The 7,500-nt window shown below is 33.9% G+C and overlaps 1 protein-coding gene across 1 annotated transcript in view; it reads left to right on the top strand.

Moving 5' to 3' along the window:
* The window catches only part of LOC137648222 (probable ATP-dependent RNA helicase ddx17), a 453,496-nt gene that overhangs the window by 354,067 nt on the left and 91,929 nt on the right, over positions 1-7,500 (top strand). The gene's annotated exons all lie outside the window — the stretch shown is intronic.

Here is a 7,500-nt window from a genome sequence, read left to right as displayed (position 1 = left end):
TGGAAGGTCTGTGGTTCAATCTCGACCCTCTCCTAGCCAGGTGACTCGACTGTAGGCACCTGAATCACCGAGTAACCTCATTCCTAAGTGGCCTATTGAGAATCAAAAGATTGATACTCTTTGACTTCAGTCTCGAAGTGAAAAAGGTGCAAGATAAGTACATGTAAGTGTTTATATATGTGTGTGTATATATATATATATATATATATATATATATATATATATATATATATATATATGTGTGTGTGTGTGTGCGCGTGTGTGTGTGTGTGTGTATGTGAACTGTGAAGAAGAGTTATGATTATGTCGATGAATTTCCTCTTCCCTGATCCGAAATATTCATATGACTACTTGTTATTGTTAATGGCTAAATAAATCAAGATATTAACTGTCAATTTAATAGTACGTCAATGACTAAAGAAATTAATACATTAACTGTTAATTCAATTTTACGACAATGACTAAAAAAATCAGAATATTAACTGTTAATTCTTATTTACAAACTGTAATATTATGCTGGCGGTCATAAGTAAACATCCTAGGAAAACGAATGATAAAGCCAATTAAAGTTAATTTCAAACCTTAAATATATTTAGCCTGATGCAATAAGAAATAGATATTAACTGTTAATTCAACAGTACGTCGATAGCTAAAAATCAGGATATTAACTACAAATGAACAAGCTGGCACCTGCGTTCAAAATCCCCATAGCTCTGCGAAATAGAAAATATGTAAATAGTTGTTGTGATTACATTATTTAAGAGAATTATAGCTGTGATTGATTCGTACCATAGATTCAATGAAATTATCCATGTTGAATGCGGGTGATACATTGATAGAAATGGTGCACGGAACCCTATTAGAGGAGGCTTAGTTACCGTGTCTCCGTCCCCTTTCCCCTTTGCGTTTCCGAGTCATCAGACAAATTTGGTTCCTCTTGTTTGTTTTGGTCCGTGAGTTCCATGATAGGGCGAAGGGGGCGGCTATATCTTCGGAGGAGGCAGGTTTCGAATTTGCTGGTGTGATAATATTAAGTGCCTCGGAAGCGTATACTTCTTGGTGTATTCCTCGGGATTATATCAGTCTTTCGTAGGTAGAAGAGGTCGTGTCTAAGGTTATCTTATGTGAGGCTACCTGCTAGATTTTTTATGTCTTTTTATTTATAATTATGTATCAATTCAAATTGTAGTATGGAAATCTGCGGGTCACAGAATTTTCTGTGTTAATATTTTATAGCATGGAAGAAGTTAAATATGCAAATTTATATTGTATGGTATGCTATAGTATAGGATGATACCCTTGATATATCATTATCTACATTGATATTTGCGTAGTAAAATTGTATGAAATAGCACTGCAGACACCAAAATTCGTTGATACGTTACACAAATTTAATTCCTTTCACATCTAAATTACTGGTTCTTGATATACGATCAAAATGGAGTACAAATCGCTTCCGTATGCAGTAATGGTTTATCTGCAATAATTCCTTTTTGTAAGCGACTACAGATAGTGTTCTTACTTGATTCAAACCTGAAACGGTTACAACCTACAAACTCAACCTCGCGAAAAGGTAATGAGTGGAAATAGAAACAGCGTCTCGTGATTACATTGAAGGAGTAAATGAACCTCATGTTTTTTCAGGGAACTGAATATGCATCCTGATTGCATACAAGACGATAATTGGTTGCTGAAAAAAAAATGGAAATGAGACGAGAGTTCAAGGCACTGAACTCATCCAGGTAACACTTGTCAGGTGATAGATTTCTTATCATAGTATCATAGATGTTTAACGATGTATGCAACTATTATAGCTTAATAATACCGTTCTCTGGTGTAAATTGGAAACGAATTATGACATACCTATTAAGAATTTATTCAGCTTCTTTCAAAATTTTAAGTCTCTCTCTCTCTCTCTCTCTCTCTCTCTCTCTCTCTCTCTCTCTCTCTCTCTCTCTCTCTCTCTATAGGGTAAGTTTTAAAAAGTCCTATTATTTCCTATCGTATGATTCCCCATATTTTTGAAGGTTGTTTATTTAAGCTTGTTCCATTATTATTATTATTATTTTTATTATTATTATTATTATTATTATTATTTCTTATTATTATTTATTATTATTATTATTATTATTATTATTATCATCATTATTATTATTATTAGCTAAGCTACAACCCTAGTAGAAAAAGCAAGAAGCCATAAGCCCAAGGGTTCCAACAGTGAAAATAGCCCAGTGACGAAAGGCAGTAGATAAAGGACATGAGACTTAATGAATATAAAATATTTTAAGACCGGTAATAACGTTTTAATAGATCTGTCATGCAAAAACTATGACGAGAGATTTATGTCAACCTTTTCAACATAAAACCATTCGCTGCAATTTTGAAGTTCTAAAGTTCCAACGATTCAACTGCCCGATTAGGAAGATTATTTTGTATTTATCTATCCGCTGAACCACAGCGAGAAGACCTACTTGGGTTACCTTTTGAATCTAGGAGGAAGAGTGTTGATGGGTTTTCCTGTTCACGAATTAGCTTTCAAGGGAGATCCGTATTTGATTTTACTCCGAAAGTAAAGCCACTGTGATATGTTGACGCAACTATGTACTTTATTTTGAGTTCTTCTGTTCAGTTTTTGAATAGATTATCCCAAGTGGCCGATTCACAGTATCCAGAGATTCATGACTTTTGGAAACCTGTAAGTTTCAAAGGTCGATTGGAAGGTTTGTAAGGTTAATCTCCGTTGTGGGGTCGGTATAGAGACTGGACTGCGAATCTTGCACAAGCAGCCTCCTTTTGAATAATGTCCATTTATCCATAAGGTTTTCAGCGTGTGCAGTTACCCTTTAAGGCCATTTTCTGAGAATAATATATGCTTTGGCAAGTAATAATCGCTTTACTCCCCAAGTCTGTGTAATCAGCTATATTGTATAAAAGATAATGACCCCTTAGGCTTTATTTAGGAAGAAAGCGCTTCATAGATGGCGTTGCCATGCAGAAGATAATCGTTTATCCATTAGTAAATTTAAGACCCGTTAGCGTCGATCATTTAACGTTCATCACGATAATGTTGATTAGAGTGATCTTTGAAATCCGACTTTGTTCTCATTAATGTGAGGAAGAATAGGGGCATGAGGGTTAGAATACGATATAGCATCTGAGAAACGGCTGACTCATTACATTACATTACATATTAATTATGCAGGAAACATTCTTGGTTCTAAAAAAAAAAAAAAATTAAATGGACTGAACACTTTTTGTCACAGAAAGGATGGATTAGAAGGTTAGTTCTAAGAAGTGCTTGATATTTATATAGAAGATAGACCTTGTTTTTTTTAATTTGAATGAAAGAAACCAGTTTCCAGTAGACAGCATTGTGATTTTTATCTCAGAGAGGATGATATAGTTTCTGATTTTCCAGACAGGACAGAATTGAGGTTTAGTTTCCCTGGAAAGATAAAATATGTGTGGTTTGCTAGAATAGATAGAGAGAGGAGGAGTTGGTGGTCGGTTCCATAGTATATTACACAGGGGGAACAAATTAACCTTAATTGCAGTATCTCCCTTAAAGCATATGTAGCCTTTACGCTATTCACTGATCTTTTTATTTCCATTCACATTCCTCTTGAGTTCGGTGTTTTCGCCCATTTTAATCGAAGCTTTCTAGTATATGAGAAATATTGAGTGTCAGTAATCCAGCGTTTTCAATCTGAAACACAAATACCTAGCGATATATGGAGCTCGTGTATTACGTGAAATAATACAGCAGAATGCAGATGGTGCACAGATGACAAGAGGTACTTTGCACTACTTGTATTTGGGATTTGACTACAGAGAGAAGGTTCAAGTGATACGTGGATTGAGATATTCATTTGATATATATGGATGAGCACGAATGCAAATCATTAATTGATGCATTCGATTAATGTTAAGAGGAGCTTCATGCAAGTGTTGGATAAGTTGACTGCATTGGCCTGCAATGAATATACTGCATATACTGCAATGTTGCACTTGATAAAATAATAACTTATAACTGAATATGGATCAAGATTTTTATATTTTGTCGGTGCATACTTAGGTTGTAAATAATGATGATGTGATGTATTGTAAATGCCGTAGATTGAAATTTTCGTTCTCTCTCTCTCTCTCTCTCTCTCTCTCTCTCTCTCTCTCTCTCTCTCTCTCTCTCTCTCTCTCTCTCTCCTCTCTCTCTCTCTCTCAATGGTGGGCGGAAATGAATCAATATGGATACAGACCATGAAAAACTGTGTTGACCTAAACAGAAATATGACTGCATGGTAGCAGGTGTCAGAGGAGGGGGCACAGCTTGAGATAGAGCGGTTTGAAATAGGCAGGAAGTATGTACATATATATATATAAATATATATATATATATATATATATATATATATATATATATATATATATATGTATGTATATATATATAGGTATATATATAGGTATATATATATATATATATATATATATATATATATATATATATATATATATATATATATATAATATTAAATATAAAGACAAATTTGGTTAAAAAAAACCAACGTCACTAATTCAGCATCGCTTTAATTTAGAATGGTTATACTTTCATGAAATTCTGTTTTAGGAATTGGCTAGTAATCTGTGGTTTTAATCAGGTTTAATGCTTTTTCATATCCTAATAACTTTTTATTTATTCAAATGTTTATTTTACCAGTCTTTCTCTCCACCACTATGGAAACGTATTTTAAAGGTAGTTGCTTGTCTATTCATTATGTATTATCTTATAACTTTGAAAGTCTCAAGGAAATCTCTCTCTCTCTCTCTCTCTCTCTCTCTCTCTCTCTCTCTCTCTCTCTCTCTCTCTCTCATAACTTTGTAAGTCTCAAGGAAATCTCTCTCTCTCTCTCTCTCTCTCTCTCTCTCTCTCTCTCTCTCTCATAACTTTGTAAGTCTCAAGGAAATCTCTCTCTCTCTCTCTCTCTCTCTCTCTCTCTCTCTCTCTCTCTCTCTCTCTCCTCTCTCTCTCTCTCGGTAAAAGAGGCTTGGCACACAAAAATCCTGTTTTATCCTTCACAGTAATTCAGATCGTATTGAATTAAGCAGATCTAGCTAGTGGCTGTATTCGCTACTAGGAGAAATACTATTGGGTAGATGTACAGTATACGGCATTTATTAATGATTCAAAGACCTGATGTTTCTGCTTTAGCCTTTCTTATTGGTTTTGTAGTATCTCGTATGTATTCGCTACTGTAACATTAATGAAAGCGTGGTCGCTTTTCACGACTTTTAAAGATGTGAACATTTTGAACGCCAGAACCACCACAGAGTATTTATTCATTTGAGTATTTGTGTAATTGTTTGACAAAAAAACTTCAAAATGGAAACACCACATCCTATGCATTCATATGAGTGTTTGTGTAATTGTTTGACATTAAAAAAAATATACATTAAAATTCAAAAGTTAAAGATCGTTTTAGAAAAGTAAGATGAAAATTGTTATGAATAGATTTATAGCTGTTGTAAAAGACGAACCAAATAGTTTTCTTTGGAGTGAATGTCATGTTGAAAATATAAACATCATGTAAATACTTTATATAGACTGGAGTCGAATAAGAAAGAAGCCAAAAAGAATTAAGCTAGTGGCGAAATATTCTATTTTTCCGAAAATCATTTCTGGAATTTTATTCTTTCGTCATTTTTCTACGTCAAGAAAGGATTCTCGTAGTTTATAATATATATATATATATATATATATATATATATATATATATATATATATATATATATATATATATATATATACTAAGTGAGGATACCTTAACGTGATAAAAGGATTTGCGTATTGCTATGATCACCAATGACGTACTAGGCAGGGCCACCCATACTAGTTTGGTTTGCTATGAGCGATCAGACGGAAATCTCCTACCATCGCCAATCCGCACTGGCCAGCGTGGTGATGAAAACTGGACAAACCCCAGACATGAATTGACATGTCCGAGGCCTTTGTCCTGCAATGGATTAGAAACGGCTGCATTTGTTGTTTATTGTGGTTTTTTTGAGAGTATATATATATATATATATATATATATATATATATATATATTATATATATATATATACGTGTGTGTGTATATATATATACACATTTATGTATAGTTATTTGTTGATTAAGATGTTCTTGTTACCGTGAAAAGGGCTCTGCTTTGATTCCCAAAATACAACAAATTTCAGTTATGCCACATAAAATTCCATCATATCTCTGTTGGCCGAAACAACTTGGTATGTATTACCTTAGAGTTTTGAAATTCTGCTGAATAAAAGTGAGGGTAAAGTTAATACTAAGATTAGGTTTTGAAGAAAGATATATATGCCAAGTTGATATGTCTGATGGTTTGAAGTTGAGTGAAAAGGAAAGATTTGAATTTGATGAAAGTGTGAAGAAATGGTGAGAGGTAAGTAAAGAAATGGGAAGCAGAAAGTAAAATATTTATGAAAAAAGATAAATACACGAAAGTGAAGCTGAAATGAAATTTGATGGGAAAGGGGGATTATATAAATATAAAAACGCAAAAATAAAATGGAATTGAAAAATAATGGAAGAAGGGAAAGTCTAGATTGAAAGGGAAGGTAGAAACCCGACCCAAAAGAAAGAAAACACTTTTGAAAGAGGAAAATTGAATGAAAGAGTTGTAGATCCTCACATTGTCGCCGGTGATGATGACGACGTTATCCTCCATTTGGCTTGTATTGTGATTCCCCTTCAGCTGCTATTGTTGTCAGCTTCACACCTGGGTTTCCATTGTGTTTATTGAAGAGCCTCTTCGGGGTCGCTGATGTGTTTATTAATTTGTTTCGGCCCTGGCACTGTCCACTCGCTCGTTGTTCGTCCACTCGTTGGTTCGGTTCCAGGGATATACAATACGGTGGTACTTAGGCCCTTATCGATTCCATTTGGCTTTTGGATTTTTTTTTTTATATATATCTGAGGTTGAAGCTGCGAACAACTTACTACAATTATTTAGCCCAGGCCTAAACAGTTTGGATTTTTTTTTTTATTTAAGGTTGAAGCTGCAAACAGCTTACTACAATTATTTAGGCCAGGCCTAAACAGTTTGGATTTTTTTTTTTATTTAAGGTTGAAGCTGCAAACAGCTTACTACAATTATTTAGGCCAGGCCTAAACAGTTTGGATTTTTTTTTTTATTTAAGGTTGAAGCTGCAAACAGCTTACTACAATTATTTAGGCCAGGCCTAAACAGTTTGGATTTTTTTTTTATTTAAGGTTGAAGCTGCAAACAGCTTACTACAATTATTTAGGCCAGGCCTAAACAGTTTGGATTTTTTTATTTCTTTTTATTTAAGGTTGAAGCTACGAATAGCTTACTACAATTATTTAGTCTAGGCCTAAACAGTTTGGATTTTTTTTTTTATTTAAGGTTGAAGCTGCGAATAGCTTACTACAATTATTTAGTCCAGGCCTAAACAGAAGATGAAATTCTATCT

This window comes from Palaemon carinicauda, chromosome 10 (genome assembly GCF_036898095.1).
Source record: "Palaemon carinicauda isolate YSFRI2023 chromosome 10, ASM3689809v2, whole genome shotgun sequence".
NCBI classification, from domain to species: Eukaryota; Metazoa; Arthropoda; class Malacostraca; order Decapoda; family Palaemonidae; genus Palaemon; species Palaemon carinicauda.
This window is presented reverse-complemented; position numbering and strand designations above follow the sequence as displayed.